Here is an 18604-nt window from a genome sequence, read left to right on the forward strand (position 1 = left end):
TTAATGATATAGTGGGCATGGAACTGGAGCAAGACTTCCATGCTAAAATCTGCTTTCACATGTAGCTGTTCTTGGACATGTTCCCAAAGCCAATTGCTGTACACACCTGACCCCAGGTTCCTCCAGCATTCTTCACAACCGCCACCCTGCGTGAAGATTTTATGTCAGTGAGGACTTCAGCCCATGTGTTTTAAACTACAGACTTCATTATTGACTCACTCACACGGGTGGAAAGAATGTTGATTTGCAGCAACATAAACAGAAGGTGCTCCCAGGAGGCAGTATATTAGGGTGAGGAAGATATTGGACCCTGGATCCAGGGTCCTAGGTTTGCATCTTATCATTGTTACTTACTAGGTGGGTGAACTTAGATAACCGAGGAAGGCTAGCTAGCCTCTCCCAGCCTCCATTTACCACCCCCACCCCCAGATGGGAAGCTGGAGCCTAGGGAGGCTCATTCCCCGGGAGCTGGTGTATGGAGGAGAACCAGCCAGTGGGACAAGAGGAAACCGCAGGGGTTGGTGGGGATACCTTTGCCCTCCAGCCTCCCACCAGAGCCTCCCATTGGTAAAACTCAACCAGAAGCCAGGTGTCCCGGGAGCCTGGGAAACAACCTGCAAGGGCCAGGAGGTGGAGAGAGAGCAGATCTGTGGGCAGAGATCTGAGACAGCTGACTATCATAGCTCGTTACAGGTTTACTATGTAGATGCTATTATTACCCTCATTTACAGGTGATGACTCTGAAACCCAGACATGTTAAGACCCTCCCGAGTGTGAAGCTAGATGACAGCGGAGCTGAGGCAGACCCCACGTTTCTTGCTAGGTTCTTTGTCCTTTGTGACAAACTGCTTCTATTTATAATTCAAATAATTAAGTCAATGTACCTCATACTACACACACACAATCTTACCACTTTCTTCCACTTATACAACTACTTTTATGTAAATCTTGGTGTTCCTGTTTAAACCGGTTTAAAAAATAAGACTTAACATTTATAATGAGAACTTAGATTGCCAAGTACTATGTTAAGCTGTTTGCATGCATTCTCTTATTTATTCTGTATGATGACCTTGTCAGCACTATTATTATCTTCTTCAATAACATGAGAGCTGAGGCACAGAAAGGCTAAGCAACTCAGCCGAGATCACACAGTTAGAAAGGTGCAGAGTCACCGTCTGAGCCCAGGCAGCCTGACTCAGGCCGGACACTCTAACGCACTGGACCCAAACCAAGGGCACAGAGCATCCCTATCGGCTTTGGGCCAGATGAGTATGGGTTGACAAACCCTGAAAAAAACAAGACTTCAGGATGATAACTTGAAAAACCAGTTTCTCCTGAGCCTCAAGTAATGATGTCTCGAATGCCCCCTAGCTGCCATATGCGGCACTGCGGCCCCCATTGGTGCCTCCCTTGCATAGAGATCATGTTCACCACAAACGGTCAAACAGGAAGGGGCTGTGACAGCTCTGCTTGCCTCTTGCTGGAGGTATGACCATTGCCGTGCTAGCTTACCTCTCTGTGCCTCCACTGCCAGTCTGTAAAACGACTGTGATAACAAACACCAAGCAGAAGTGTGAACAGGGTACAAGAGAATTTATATGGCAGGTGCTCAAACGTGTCAGTTCACTGGCTACACCCTATGGGCTGGATCCACAATCTCAAGGGAGGTCTCTTCCCAGAGAGGAATCCCACAAAGGCCTTAGCAGACCGGCACCAGGGCTCTCCTTGGTGGGTACTGGACCAGCCAGGGAGCCGCCTCCTCTCTGGCCAGCTGGTCTAGAGTCAGAGAGGTTTCCTGTCATAGTTAAGGGGACAAATATCACATTCTTCAATACTGCAATTCTACAATGCTGTATTCTTCTTAGCAGCCATGAGGAGTAGAAAGATGAGAGGATTTGGGCTTAGAGGAAATGGGCTTGAGTCCTGGCTCTGCTGCAGATTTCTTGGCCTCTCTGAGTCTGTTTCCTCCTTTGTAAAACAGGGTGGCCAAATGATCAGGTGAAAGCACTTTGAACTGTAAAGCCGTCTGTAGCTGCCATTTGTTATTAGTGATGCTATGAAATAAAGGCAGAAGCTTCTTTTCCTGATTTGGTTGAATCATTTGGCAGTGACACCAACACCCAACGTAGGAGGAGAGAAACGGGAAAGGATTTCCATACTAGGCAGTTCAGACTTCTGGGGAATGCCTTGCTCTTCGCTGACATGAAAGAGAAAGGAACTTTGCATCCCTCTTCCCCCGTTTCTTATTCATTCCCTGTTTAGTAAACTACGTCCCCATCTAAGTATTTTCTTGGCCAACAATTCTCTGTGGAAAGAAGTCATAAAGACATTTATCTCACGATTTTCAATTTTACTCCCATGGGAAAAAGCCACTATTTGCTCTCACATCCCTGTAACCATTTTGTTACCTAATATAAAGCTAATATAACATAAGCAATTAAAAAGAAGTCAGGAACGTTAAACCCTGTTAATTATTTCAATTTACTCCTGATCTTAGACAATTCTAATTGTCGTAATCAGGAGATACATGTTATGTGCTATCCTCTTTTCATTTGACACTTTCCCATAGGCTTAATTACAATGTGTATAATTGTGTTAACATAATCCACATATTTACCCTTCTCCATACCTGCCGAGCAGGGATTTCATGGCACTGCTGTGACACTGGTCATCTCCCACATGGTTTGTTGGTTGCTGGCTGTATGAATAGCATTGCCTTGCGTAAAATGGCGTGTCCTACGCCATCATGATACCTTTATTTGCTTTTCTATTAAATTTTTCCCTCAAGGATATTCACTCCAAAATGGAATTAAGAGGTGCAAGTTTCACAGTTCTTTTTGCATGTTGCCAAATTTCTTTCAAGAAATACTAGAATAATGCAAAATGCAACCACCATCAAGCCACGGTAACCGTGAATACCTGTCTTTACCTGCTTTTAATTTTATTATCTTCATTTGTTCTGGCTACTTTGCTATGTAAAAGTTTATATATGAAGCATCAAGTCATTTTAATTCTTATTTTTCTCCATTTTATCTCAGTGCTATTCTGGAAGAGACTTTTATTATGTGGAAAGCACTTCTTTTTCCCCTTAAAAAAATTCTTCCCTTGTTTTTTTGTCAGTTATTTCTCCCCTTTCTCATATGCTCTTGAAGCTACATTTGCAGTTCACAAAAGGTCACAACCATCTGCCAGATGGACTTATAGACTTGAGACCATCGAAATTATGTTCTAGTTGATTGCTTCTTTTCATAATAATTTCAACATACTATGACTATGGCAAATATCAATTTATCATCTATTATAAGTACCTGACACCTGCCATTGTGAATCAATTTAGTGTGTTTTGGCACACTCTTTGGGGTTGCTCGACTTTTTTTCATGAATCGATTTAGTGGTAAATACTGACTCCTCAGTTCATTGTGAACTTTTCATTATTCCTCAGGTCATCCACTTATTGCACAGTTGCTGGCCTGTCTTCCCAGCTAACTGTCACCCGGAGTTGCTAAGAAGCCTGCATTGCATCTCAATCCTGAGATGAATTGGCACTTGGTTGCCACATCCCATTGTCACAAACAAATCTGTATCACCCAGCCTTCTGGTAAGCTCTTTGCATGCATTGTCTCGTCTAATGTGCTCAACAACCGCGAGAGGTGAGTATTATTATTGCTGTTTTACCAAGGCTCAGAGAGGCTGGCACCCTGATCACAGCTGCACTCCCAGTACCTCAAGGAGTGGGTGCCAGGATTTCCTTATTCTGAAGCTAGCCTCTTTCCCTTAGACTGCTGGGCTTCCACACACACCTACATTGCCTGCCACCTGGGCTTTCATGGCGGTCTGGAAATGAACCCACAGAACCCAAAGGGGGCTCCTGTTGCCTGGGCTGGGATGCAGTATCTGTGTCCCCGAGTGTGGTGGGGGCTCTGCCTGTTCACCATGCAGGGAATGTGGCTTCAGCTGAGAGCATCAAACCAACAGGCATACATCTGCCTCCGCCCCACCTGGGATCCCATTCCGAGCTGATCCCAGTGGAAACAGGTGGAGGCTGAACAAACTCGAGTAGTTCTTGTGGCCAAAGAGAAGTGCCTCTCTCCCACCTCCTTCAAATTTAAATAAATGTTGAATATTTACTATATACAGACCACTGATGTAAGTACTACCTAGACTCTCTCAAGTTTCACAGCAGTTCTTCAAAACAGCAAAATTATCTCCATTTTACAAATGAGGAGATAGGCTCAGAGAAGTAAGTAACTTGTCCAAGGCCATACACCTAGTATGTAGTTTTTATACATATGATTGTCGAACCCAGAAGACCAGACTGTGTCCCTTTTGCCATGGGGCTCCCCACATCCCCACTCTTACAAGACCTCTCAGCCACCATGGAGAACGTTCTAGTTGCTGTCAAGTCGTGGCAACTCAGGACAGCCCAATGTCTGTCAGAGTAGAACTATGCTCCATAGGGTTTTCAGTGTTTGATTTTTTTGAAAGTAGATCACCAGGCCTTTCTTCCAAGGCACCTCTGAGTGGAGTTGAGCTGCTAACCAGCATGTCAACCATTTGTACCACTCAGGGACTCCACTGAGGACATAGTGGAATTTAATTTCTCTGTATGAGGCCATGTGCCAGTCCATGGCCCCAGAGACCCGTGGAGGTGCCCGTGTGCTCCCAAGCTCATCCCTACAGATAGGCTGAAGAACACGAAGAGAAACAGAGGACTTCCACCCTACAGTGGAATGAGTTTGATTTTTCCCTAGAGCCTTCCCCAGATTCGCCTCCAGACTCAAGCTGAGTTTCCAAGACTACAGGGTAAGACCTTCAGAATAACCAACATCCTGAAGAGGAGAAAACAAATACAACCAAATCCCCAACTATTGCTTTGACTTTAATGTGTTGAGGTTTTCGGGGACTTGGTTTTATGTTGATCATTTTCATCAAACTGGCTGTGTGCAGAGGCACACTCACCCTTTGTCTTGGAGAGAGAAAGAAGAGAGGCTGGGGTGAATGGCATGATTTTGTCCCTAAAATAGGCAAGTGTACACAGGCCTGAGTTTATTAGTGGTTAGTTAGCAGTGTCAGTTGTGTGGGAGGAAGGAGGAAAGGGGACTTTTTCCTTAGACAATGAACTTCTGTTAAGGTTGAAGGAAAAAATTTGAAAACAGATAATGGTGATGGTTATACAACAGGATGGACACAATTAATGTCACTGAACTGTACATGTGAAGAATGAGGGAATGGCAAATGTTTCATTACATATATGTTTATCATAATAACATAAAATCCAGACACCTCTCACTTGCCTGGGTCTTAACTGTTCCAAGATGCCTGCGCCCCTGCCTGAGAGCCTCACAGGCTTCCAGGGAGCAGAGCCTCTAAGGTAAAGACAGCCTGTTTCTCCCTGGCACCTAAGACGAGCCCAGAGAGGGCCATCTTTCCTGCTGTAATTGTCACATTCACTTTTGGTTTTGTTTCTGACGGGAAACCGTGCTTGTGTGAATGAGAAATCATTTGTGAGGGACACAGACCCGGGAGTCTTTACAGAGAAATTGGATTACGGGGAAAACCTGGGTCATCTGCTTAGATTTCTCCCTGAAAATTGGAGAAAACAACATATCCAAGGTGCAGCATTTTCTGTTCACTCCCACTTTCCTACCTGTGGTTTTCTAACACGTTCATGATGTCACTCCCATTACTCAGCACCTACTCTGTGTCCGACACTCTGTACACCTCAAACCCAGTTTCTACGACCACCACCCTGTCTGAGGCTGCTGTTGCTGCCTTCACAGCTGAGGGGAAGGACCGGGCAAGTAGAGAGCTGTGCCTGCAAGTCCGATCAGGTCAGCGGGTCCTGTGGTCCACTCCCTCCCACCCCGTCACTCTGCCTCTGTGGGATGAACCAGTCTGGGGAATAATTCCCACTCTCTTTGCTATGTGGCTGTCATGGCTTAAAAAACATGGGTTACAAAACAATCAGAAGTTTCTGATCCCAAACATCTCTACCTGACTTGTTGCTCAGAGATGCATAAAAAAGCGGACGGATTTAGATATGCTCCCATCTTCTCAAAAAGTTCCCATCACATCTCCAGCCACTTGTACACAGTTGGATTTGCACAGGGTGCCAAGCCACCCCAATCAGGAGGAGAGGAAATCAGAACAGCTGGAAGCAACCAGTAAATCCTTATATCCCCAAATCCAAGGGTCCCGTCCATGCACAGCCCTGAGCTGTGAGGACAAAGAGGTACTCACAGGCAGCCGGGAGTTGCTTGCTCTCTGTCCTCTCTCTCTCTTCTCCTCGGTGACAGTTAAGAGCACAGAGGATGCGATTGCCATTTATGTAGACAAAGTGTCCGCCTCCCCAAAGCCAATCAGAGCAGCTGGCTTTGCATTTATTTACCCACAGCCTCCACTGGCTCTGCCACCACGTGGCTCCAGCAGGATGCGAGAGCCTCCAGGAGCAGAGCAGGACCAAGCAGAGGAGCCGAGCCTGCAGGAGCCACGAGGGGAATGAGGCTGGGAGGCAGTGGGCCCGGGGTTCCCAGGTCACAATTAGAGATGCAGACTCGAATAGTTCTCCTCGAGACTTGCCGGGGCTTCCCTGGGCACCATTCAAGGAACGAGGAAGGGACTTGGCCTGTGTGCCGGGAACTGGGCCAGTGCTGGTGCTGGCCCTCTCTCCTTCTGGGACAGGCATGTCATACAGACCCCGTGTCCTCCAGGAGGGACTGGAGCTCAGGGAGCCAAGATCACAAAGCAAAGCGAGGGAAGAGTTTGGATTGAACCCAGGCATGTTTGGGGAAATGAGCCATCCTCCTCCTATGCAAAGTGCTCCTGGGTGGAGGCCCTCTGGGAGCTGCAGTCCTGCCCCGGAGCAGATCCGGCCTAATCTCCTTACCACTGGCTGCTGTCAACCTGTCATCCTGGTAGGCAGCCGCCTGTGCCTGCTGTACACACTTGACCACAGCCCACTGTGGGCTCCTGGGGGCAGTGGTGCCCTGCTATTCAACGTCTGCCATCTCCCGGTGTCCGCTGCTGAGGGCCACCAGCCGTGTCCCAGCCTCGGGGCAAAACTCAGCTCATGAGTGGTGATTGTTCCTTAAGAAGGGGGAATGACTGAGGCCAGTGGATGCAAGCATCTCTCTCTCTCTCTCTGTCCTAACTTCACTCCAGGCCTGGAAAGCGTGTGTGTGTGTGTGTGTGTGTGTGTGTGTGTGTGTGTGTGTGTGCGTGTGTGCATGTGTGTGGACAGTGCCTGGGCTCTGGCTCCCCTTGCATATGACTCAGGCCCCTTTGCCAGGTCCACACTTCACTGTGCCCACTGCAAAGAGAGAAACAGTCCCGCATTGACCAGCCCGGGAGAGAGGCCCCCTCCTCACTGTTCCTGCTGGACAAAGTGGAGGAGAAAAGATCCTAAAGCATGCTTTAAAGAAATTCACATTTTGAGCACTGTTGGGTTAAAGGGCAAAAGGAGCATAATTTTGAATCAGAGGAATCTGGGTTCAAATCCTAACTCTTCCCTCGCTTTGCTTTGTGATCTTGGCTCCCTGAGCTCATCCCTCCTGGAGGACACGGGGTCTGTATGACACGCCTGTCCCAGAAGGAGAGGGGGTTTGTAACTCGTTCATGATATCACTGCTGTTATTCAGCACCTACTCTGTGTCCGGCACTCTGTACACCTCAGATCTGATTTCTGCATGGATGGGACCCTTGCATTTGGGGACATGAGGATTTGCTGGTTGTTGCAGAGTGTGCAAAGGGGCACAGCCCATCGGGAGGCCCTGCAGGCCCGAAGAGGTCTGGCTGTGCTTGAAGAGAAAAGTAAAGCCATTAAAGGCTTTGAAGCAGAGCAGTGACATATCTAATGTAAGTGTTTAAAAGTCACAATGGTTGGTGCTTGGAGAATAAATCAGGGTTGCAGGTGGACAAGAGAGAGAGAGAGTAGATAGATCTGAGATCTGTTTAAGAAGTAGAAACAAAAGGATTCAAAGTCATACGATGAAACCGTAGAGCTCAGTAGTTAAGACAGCAGGTGTCAGCTCCTGGATTGGAATTCCACCCCATCACTGATAAGGCGTAACTTTGGGCTAGTTGCTTTACCCATGTGTAATGGTAATGACAGAGTCCCTGGGTGGTACAAATAGTTAACTCTCTTGGCTGATAACAGAAAGGTTGGAGATCAAGTCCACCCAGAGGCACCTTAGAAGAATGGTCTGGAGATCTACTTCCGAAAATCAACCTTTGAGCAATCCACCGTGGGGATGGCACAAGACGGGTTAGCGTTTCGTTCTGTAGTGTGTGGGATCCCCATGCGCCAGAGGCCAGTTTGGCCACAGTTAACAAGAATAATAATGACAAGGTATGATTTACAATAGGAACAAAAATTACATCTGATTTTTAGGAATAAATCTAACAAGAGATTTGTATGACTTGTGTGAAGAAATTTAAAAAAGTTTATTGGAAGGTATTAAAGAAGACCTAAATAAATGGAAATAAAGGCCCCGTTCATGGATAGGAACACCCAATATTATTCACTCAAAATATTTTAGTTTTCCTTAAATTCACTGATAGATTCAGTACTATTCCAATTAAAATCCCAACAAGGATTTTTGACTCTAACATATAAATGGAAAAGCAAAACGTTAAGAATACCCTCTATGCTCCTGAGAAAATAGAGTATCATAGGGAGTCTTGCTCAGTAGTCATCAAGACTGGTGAAACTATAAAAATGCAGCATTTTTGTTACAGAGATTGACACCTGACCAGAAAAACAACCCTCACAGATTTGGAAAATTGATAGATATGGCACTTCAGATCACTAGGGAAAAAATAGACCATTAAATGTGCTGGAACTTGGAAAAAACTGAAATTGAATCCTGTCTCACTCCATTCACAAAAATAAATTCCTGATGCATTAAAGACTTAAATGTGAAAGGCAAAACCCTTTAAAATAACATAAGAGAATATTTTTATGACCTTGCAAGGGGAAGGATTTAAATAATTCACTGAATCAGCTAACTGTAAAGGGAGAGATCGGCAAAGTTGCCAGCATTACTGTTAAGAACATCTGTTCTTGAAAAATTACTATAAAGAAAGTAGTTACAAACTAGAGGAAGATATTTCAAATAAATAGTATTAATTAAGGGTTATGATCTATAATATAAGAAGATCTTTTCAATAAAAAAGATAACTCAATAGAAAAACAAGCATTTGACAGAAATGGGAACAAAAATGGCTCATAAATATATGAAAAGATGGTCTTCATCAGGGATCAAAGAAAGTAACTATTTACTGTTAAACTATAGGATTGCAATCTAGTTTTATATATTGATCCTTTTCCTAGCCACTTTACTACAGTCTATTGGAAGTTTTAATAATTCGTCTGTTAATTCCTGTGGGTTTCAATGTAAACAATCATATAACCTGTGAATTGTGAAAATGTTGTTTCTTTCTAGTCCTTTTAGTTTCAATTTCTTTTTCTTGCCTTATTGCACTGTCTAGAACTGTGCTGTCTTACATGGTAGCCAGGAGCCACATATAGCTGTTGAACAATTGAAATGTTGCAAGTGAGACTGAAAAACTGGTTAATTTAATTCAATTTTAATTAATTTAAATTTAAATCTAAAAACTGAAGCAGTGCAAAAGTTTTTCCTGTTAAACACAGCTTTAGTGTAGGACTATATTTTGTGTTAGTTGTTATATCATCTAAGGAATTTTTTGTTATAGTATCCAAGTACTTTTTATTTATTCTAATTTGGCTACTAACATTTGTAAATTACATTTGAGGCTTGCTTTTTGTTACAGTTGGACAGCACTGTTCTAGAACCTCCAGGAAATTATTGAATAGAAGCCGTGGTAGTGAATTGTTCTTGTTTTCTTGATTTTGAAAGGAATGCTTCTAACATGTCACTATTAAGAGTGATGTTTGCTATAGGTTTTTTTGGGGGGGAGGGGAATTCTTTATTGGGCATTTTCTTCTAATCCTATTTTTATAATTGATAGAATTTAATTTTATCATATTTTTTCTGCAACTAAAGAGAAACTCATATGGTTTTCCTCCCCTAAATTGTTAATATGAAGGATGGCATTAATAAAATGTCTAATGATTAAACATTCTTTAATCCTGGGATAAAACTGTGGTGCACGAATACTTTGTATGGAATTTAAAAACCTATCTCATGAATAAAATTATAATTTTCCTTTCTCCAACTTACTTTTGCTAGTTTTTTAATCAGATTCTACAGCCTCATAGACTGATCTGGGGACTTTTTTTCCTCTTTGGATTGTTTGCAACAGTTTCTATAATTTTGAAATTTGGAATTAATTAGTCTCTAAAAGATTGATAGAAATCATACATAAAGTCATTTAGCACCTTCCCTCTGTTTCTTGAGAGAATATTTTTAACTAACTTATTTCTTTATTATAGGACTACTCAGGATTTTGATTTGTTCTTGAACCCATTTTGATGTTATTTCGTTGATTTTTTAAAATTTAATTACAAAATTGTTTAAAGTATGCCCATCTTTTTACTTTACTGGATCTATAATTGTGTCCCCCTTTTCATTACAGTCTTAGACATTTATTCTATTCTCTTTTTTCATTAGTTAATATTCCCAGAACTGCATGTATTTTATTATTATAAATAGATGTATATATTGTTAAAGCATAGAATTGCAACTGAGTATATATATACACATACATATGTATATACCAACTTTCAGCTTTGTTGATTCTCTCTATTCTATATTTTATTTTTCACAAATTTCTTCTCTTAATTTTTATTATAACCTGCATTGAATTATCTTTAGGTTCATTTTGTTGTTTTTTTTTTTTTGGTAATTACTTCAGTTAGGTGAATAGATCATTAATTGTTGGACTTTTTTACTTTCTAATATAAGCATTTAAAACTGTATGTCTCCCTGGATAGTGGTAATGGTAGCACAACATGATGAACATAATTAATGTCACTGAAATGTACATGTAAAAAATATTGAAATGGTATATGTTTTGTTATATATATTTTTACCATAATTTGAAAAAAAGTAAATCTTAAAATTTAAACATCACCAGGCTATAGGGCCCTTGGTTAAAATTCATACTAAACTGTAAATGACTGACGCTAGCTCCCTTTTAAAATCAATAGAGGATTTTGAGAGAAGGAAGAGGCACCCAGTGGCTTTCTGTGGGTGTAGGGAGGGGTTGAGGTGGGTGACAACAAATTGTGGATGGTAACTCTAATGTGAGTAAAGAGGTGCAGAAAGCAGAGACTGGGAGATTACAAAGTCAGACTCCACCAACTCCACAGTTTTGTCTAAAACAAGTCCTGGCTCCAGACACTCTTACTTTCTTGGTAAACCATTGGAGTTGCTCTCTTTAGGTAAAGCCTGAGAATTTTACCAAGGAAACAAACAAACAAGTGTTATATGTTTCCCTCTGCTTTCAAAGTATACCTCAAATTTAAATATGTAACATTTTCATTATTATTCATTTCTAAGTATTATTTAATTTCTATCATACTTTTTCTTTGACACATGAGCCGTTAAGTAGCTTTTTAAAAAATTTCCAGACACATGGAAATTTTTTATTATCTTTTTTGTTGAATTCTAATTTAATTTATTTCATTGAATTACGATCAGAGAACATGCTGGTGTGATAGCAATTCTCTGAGACTTACATTATGATCTAATAATATTTGTAAATGTTTCATATGCACTTCAGAAGAAAGTGTAGTTTCTAATTATTGGGTGCAGGGTTCTATATGTCTAATAAACCAAGTTTGTTACTTGTGTTGCTCAAATTTTCTAAATCTTTACTTATTTCTTTTTTGCTTATCTGTTATCCAGTTTACTGTAATTTGTAAAGATGTATTGAATCTTCCACTTTGATGATGGATTGGTCAATTTCTCCCCATAGCTGTATCAAGATTTGCTTTATATAGTTAAGGTTCTTCTACTGGTTTATACATGTTAGAATTGCATTATCTTCTTGGTGGACTGAAGCTTGTATAATTCTGTATAATAATAAATTAAATTCTGAGTAAATTAGTCAAATGGCCATGTAGAACTGTGAAAGCTCTGTCGTCTTTCCTCAGTAGTACGTGGGTTAGACATTCTCAAGCCCATTCCCTGCCCTTAGAGCACGTGGTGGTGTGATGCTTGGGGATGGCATCCTATGCAGATAGGTATGTGTCTTCACACATTATTTAGTAAGTTTTTAAAAACTGGAAGTTATGATTGAGGTTTTAAGAAGTATCAGCATTTCCATAAATCCACTCTGGGAGGTCATGCATCCAGAGGAGAAGATCTCCAGGGACATCTTCATCCCTTACCTTCATCCAGGTAAGCCCAACGAGTAAGACTGAACCCTGTAATGACTTACTGCCAGTAAAAAGGACACCATGTATCATCCTAGACTCAACAAACTGGGTGCAAAGCTAACCAAGAGCAATCCAAGGACATTTATTTCCTCAGGGAAGATGCCCTCCTAGGCTAATGGGTCATCAAGGGCTCAACCTGCTCAGATGAGAGAATCCATAGTTGGAAGCAATGGGATCCCTAAGGGCAGTGCATGGGGAGATCAGTCTAGGAGATAATGCTAGTCTTGGCTGGCTCATTGTCGCTGCAGTGTCATCTTACCTCCTTTGAAGCCAGACCCCCCTGCCTCCTGCTTCCACCCTAGGTCCAACCAGACCCTTGCTCCGCTCTGACATGTGCCACCTCCTACCCCTCGCACATCCCTCCTGTCCACAATTCTGCCTCTCCTGTCTCATCCCTCTGGACCCTACTTCCAGATCTCCAAGTTGCTGTAATAAACCTTTCATGTGATGCTTACTACAGTGTCTGGAGCACAGTAAGTTCTTTAAAAATGCATCACTTTCCCTGCACGATGGAGTGAAACATGACAGACTGTAAAGTAAGAGCAATTCTAGTTATAATTTTATCTGCATTACCTGTGAGGTGGAGACTCTGGGTAGGGCAAATGGCGAACATGCTTGGCTGCTAACCAAAAGATTGGAGGTCCAAGTCCACCCAGAAGTGCCTCTGAAGAAAGGCCTAGTGATTGATCTACTTCCTAAAGATCAGCCATTGAAAATCCTGTAAATCATAGTTCTACTTTGACACACATGGGGTCGTAATGAGTTGGAATCAACTCAATGGCAACTGGTTTTAATCTGTGAGACCTTGTGCCATCTTCCTCACCTCTTCAGTCTCAGTTTTCTCACTTGTGAAATAGGAATAAGATTAGAGATAAAGAATATGAATCCCTTCTGGAAAGAGCCCAACAACACTAAACACTCCGAAGTTATGATTTTAATCCACGTCTGGTGGAGAATCAATGGTTTCCCCTCAAGAATTGTATTTTATGGTGGTGATTGGAATCAGCATGGCAAGCTGGTGGAGAAGATCTTTCAATTCTCCTTATATCACATTGCCTTGGTGGCCACTAGATTTACCTCTAAGTAGATAACATGAGATATCAAAAGGGGAGAGCCCGCCACAGGGATGCAGCTTTTATAAGGGTCAAGGGACAGAGGTAATATATATTGATCATCTTCCTTGTGCTGAGTATTGCTCATAAATTATCTGATTTAATCCTCACAATTACCTTGTAAGGTTGTTGTTATTAGGTACCCTCAGGTAGATTTTGACTCATAGCAACCCTGTATGACAGAGTAGAACTGCCCCATAGGGTTTTCTAGGCTGTAATATTCACAGGCCCCTATGAGAAGGCACTCAAAAGACGAATGAGGAAGAGCTGCCTCCACAAAGTAGAGTCAACCTTAATAATGGATGGAGTCAAGCTTTCAGGACCTTCATGTGCTGATGTGATATGACTCAAAAGGAGAAGAAACAGCTGCAAATGTCCATTAGTAATCATAAAGTGGAATGAACAAAGTATGAATCTAGGAAAACTGGAAATCTTCAGAAATGAAATGGAACACATTAACATCGATGTCCTGGGCATTAGTGAGCTGAAATGGACTCATACTGGCCATTTTGAATCTGATAATCATATGATCTACTATGCTGAGAATGACAAATTGAAGAGGAATGGCATTGCATTCATCATCAAAAAGAACATTTCAAGATTTATCCTGAAGTACAATGCTGTCAATGATAAGATAATATCCATAAGCCTACAAGGAAGACCAGTTATTACAACTATTACTCAAATTTATGCACCAAACACTAAGGACAAGATGAAGAAATTGAAGATTTTTACCAACTTCTGCAGTCTGAAATTGATCAAACGTGCAATCAAGATGCACTGATAATTACCAGTGATCGGAATGTGAAAGTTGGAAACAAAGAAGACAGATCAGTAGTTGGAAAATATGGCCTTGGTGATAGAAATGATGCTGGAGATTACATGATAAAATTTTGCAAGACCAATTACTTCTTCACTGCAAATACCTTTTTCAACAGCATAAACAGTGACTATACATGTGGACCTGGCCGGATGGAATACATAGGAATCAAATCGACTACATCTGTGGAAAGAGATGATGGAGACGCTCAATGTCATCAGTCAGAACAAGGCCAGGGACCGACTGTGGAACAGACCATCAATTGCTCTTATGCAAGTTCAAGCTGAAGCTGAAGAAAATTAGAACAAGTCCACAAGACCCAAAGCGTGACCTTGAGTATATCCCACCTGAATTTAGAGACCATCTCCAGAAACGATTCGATGTGGTGAACACTAATGACCAAAGACCAGACGAGTTGTGGAATGACATCAAGGACATCATACATGGAGAAAGCAAGAGGTCATTAAAAGGACAGGAAAGAAAGAAAAGACCAAAATGGATGTCAGAAAAGACTCTGAAACTTGCTAACGCAAATGGAAGAAATGATAAAGTAAAAGAGCTGAACAGAAGATATCAACGGGTGGCTCGAGAAGACAAAGTAAAGTACTATAATGACATGGGCAAAGACCTTGAGTTAGAAAACCAAAGGGAAGGACACACTTGGCATTTCTTAAGCTGAAAGAACTGAAGAAAAAAATTCAAGCCTTGAGTTGAAATAGTGAAGGATTCTATGGGCAAAATACTGAATGACACAGGAAGCATCAAAAGAAGATAGACGGAATACAGAGAGGTATTGTACCAAAAATTTGTTGATGTTCAGTCATTTCAGGAGGTAGCATATGATCTAGAACTGACGGCACTGAAGGAAGAGGTCCAAGCTGCACTGAAGATACTGGCGAAAAACAAGGCTCCGGGAATTGACAGCATACTAGTTGAGATGTTTCAACAAACAGATGCAGCACTGGAAGCATTCACTCATCTATGCCAAAAAATTTGGAAGACAGCTACCTGGCCAACTGATTGGAAGAGATCCATATTTGTACCCGTTCCAATTGTCAGCGAAAAAGAAGACCCTCAATGACATGGATTGACACAGTGGCTGCAACAATGAGCTCAAGCATAACAATGATCGTAAGAATGGCACAGGATGGGGCAGTGTTTCGTTCTGTTGTACATAGGGTTGCTGTGAGTCAGAAGTGACTTGATGGCTCCTAACAATAACAACAACAACAATCTTCACAGGAGCAGATGGCCAGGTCTTTCTCCCAAGGAACCACTGGATTGTTTTGAACCACTGGCCTTTTGGTTAGCCAGCAGAGAACGTAACCATTGTGCCACTGAGGCTCCTTCCTAGGAACTAGGAAGTGGTCGAGAGAAGTAGAATCCAGTTCTGTCCTGCTTTTGCTGTTGAGCCCCATCATGAAATCATCCCAGCGCCTTATCAAATGTGAGTTTCGTGATTGACTGTGTGTGTGTGTGCATGTGTGAGCACCAAGTGTTCGCTCTCCCACAGAACCAAAAACTTTTCCAGCCTTCAGCCTAAGAGAAAATATGTGGCCGATACTAATCTTCATTCCTAAAAAGAGTTAATGTTTAAGCAAAACCTCAGTAACCAGGGGCCCAAGATTCCAGGTACAAATGTTGCCATTTCCAACAATAATAATTTGATTAAGTGCAAAGCTGTGGACTTACTTGCTGGGAATTCTAATTCCTTACGGGATTACTCTCCTTTATGAGGTTCTCCGGCTTTGGGAACTGAGGAAAATGTGGAGAAGCCGCTGGGAAACTTAGGGCTCAGGCAGGTAACTCCTTCTGCAGCTTCAAACCCACACGCTTCTCTGGCCTTCCGCAATGAGTATGCTGGTTAAACATTAATTTCTGATGGTAAGAAAGGTTGGGAAATCTGACAAACACAGAGGTAGTAGTTCTGCCTTGGGGAACATGTGAAAGCTCAGCTGGAGAGCCTATTTGCTTCGTCTACAACCCTGGCAACTCTTATCTTTCTTATGATAAAGTTGTCCATACACAATGCACCCCAAATTTTCTAAAACAGCCCCAATTTCAAATTACCATCCCTTCTAGATCATCCCACAGCTTCCAGCACGTTTTTGTGTGAAGTGAGATTTGGAGACTTCCTCCTGCCCTCAGAGGCAGCCCAAACCCTGAGCCTGCTTTTCCTCACTCTGCATTTGGAAGATATGGCTGAGATTTCCAGGTCCAGGTAAGCATCAGAACCAGCGTACCCACCTTTCTTCCGAAATCCATGGAAATGATAGTCCAGATGCATGAAATAATATGGTGAACAAGATTCTGACACATTTCTAGAAAGCATGGTAGACAGAATTTTATTAGAGGTTAAAGCAGGGTTGGCTGGGGTCATTGCACAACGAGCCGGAATCAACTCGACGAAGGTGGGTTTGGTTTGGTCTGATTTGGGGTCACTCCAGGAGGACTTGGAGAGGAAACATGTGCAGTGAGCTTGGGAGTGTCTCCAGGTGGGGCAGCAGGGACAAAGAGCAGAGTGGACGTGTGGCTGTGCTCAGGGGCATTCATTAAAGGACTAGGGACAAAACAGCCAGGACAGAACTGGCACCAGAGGCATTTGTCACGGGCTAGATGCAGGAAAGGGCTCTCCGTGTTCTACCCGGGGGCAGGAATGGGCTGGGGGCAGGGGCGGGGGCCTGTGATTTTATTGTTAGTACTGAAACCTGAGACAGGAACAGTGCCACATCTAGGAGGCTTCAAACCTTTACAAAGCAGCAAGTCAGCTCTAGAGTGAAACATGCAGCATTTTCTACAAGCTAAGACTTGAAGAATTAATGGTCTTCAGAGAAGGGAAAGGCATCATACAGGGAGCATCATCTGTTAAGGCCCTGAGGCTAGAAAGAGCTAGGCATCCTCAAGGCCCTGAAAATAGGCCAACCCTGAGGTCCACACATGGCAAGGGGTCTTGTGAGTCATGATAAAAACTAGTTGCCATTGAGTAGATTTTGGCTCATGGAGACCCCATGTGTGTCAGAGTAGAACTGCTCCGTAGGATTTTCAGTGACTGATTTTTTGGAAGTAGATCATCAGGCCTTTCTTACGAGGACCCTCTGGGTGGACTAGAACCTCCAACCTTTTGGTTAGCAGCTGTGCGCATTAGCTGTTTGCACCACCCAGGGTCTCCTGGGTGAGCCAAGTTAGGTGATCTGTATGTCCCCCTAACTGCATTGGAAAACACCGAAGTGTTTTTAGGAAGCAGTGACCTTAGCTTATTTATGTTTGAGGACCACTCTGTCTTTTATGTGGAAAATGGATCAGAGGGTGACAAGATGAAAGTATCTCCACTACCCTGGTTTAGAGAATTGGTGGTGGTGGTGGTTGCCGTCAAGTCGATTCCGACTCATGGTGACCCCATGTGTTGCGGAGTAGAACTGCTCTATAGGGTTTTCAAGGCTGTGACCTTTTGGAAGCACATTGCCAGACCTGTCTTCCAAGGAGCCTCTGGGTGGAGTCCAACTGCCAACCTTTTGGCTAGTATTGAGTGCTTAGCTGTTTATGCCACCCAGGTGACTTGATTAGAGAATAGTGCAGTAGTTTTTATTAAACCATGTAAACTCAAGCTTCTTATTTTTTACTTTATTGTGGTGATATGTGTGTGTATATATATATATGTATATATATATATATGACAAAAACATTTGTTGTTTTACATTTTGCATTTCAGTGGCATTAATTACATCCCCCATGTTGTGCAACCATCACCAGTATCCATTTCCAATTTTTTTTATCACCCTTGTCATGGATTGAGTTATGTCCCCCAAAAAACGTGTGTATCAATTTGGCTGGGCCATGTTACCCTGTATTGTGTGATTGTCCTCCATTTTGTGATTGTAGTTTTATGTTAAAGAAGATTAGGGTGGGATTGTAACACCCTTACTAAAGTCACATACCTGATCCAATGTAAAGGGAGTTTCCCTGGGGTGTAGCCTGTGCCACCTTTTATCTTACAAGAGATAAAAGGAAAGGGAAGCTGTGGGGTTATGTGCCATTGAAATATGGCTACACCAGTGACAACTTCAGCCCCTCAAAGGCCCATATGCTGCACACAGCATGTTGAGACTTGTCAGCAACATGTTGAGACTTGTCACGACTTGTTTTTCCAAAACCTATTGTCCCGTTACTGATGGGCTTGTTTACCTGAAGTCCATTCTCGCTTGCCCAAAACTTATTGTTATTTACCCAAAGCCCATTGTTCTGTGATTTGCTTCACTACTTGCTGTATTGACTATAAATAAACTCCTGGGACTGAAGCCAGGGTCAACT

Source organism: Trichechus manatus, unplaced genomic scaffold (genome assembly GCF_000243295.1).
Source record: "Trichechus manatus latirostris isolate Lorelei unplaced genomic scaffold, TriManLat1.0 scaffold00235, whole genome shotgun sequence".
Taxonomy (NCBI): domain Eukaryota; kingdom Metazoa; phylum Chordata; class Mammalia; order Sirenia; family Trichechidae; genus Trichechus; species Trichechus manatus.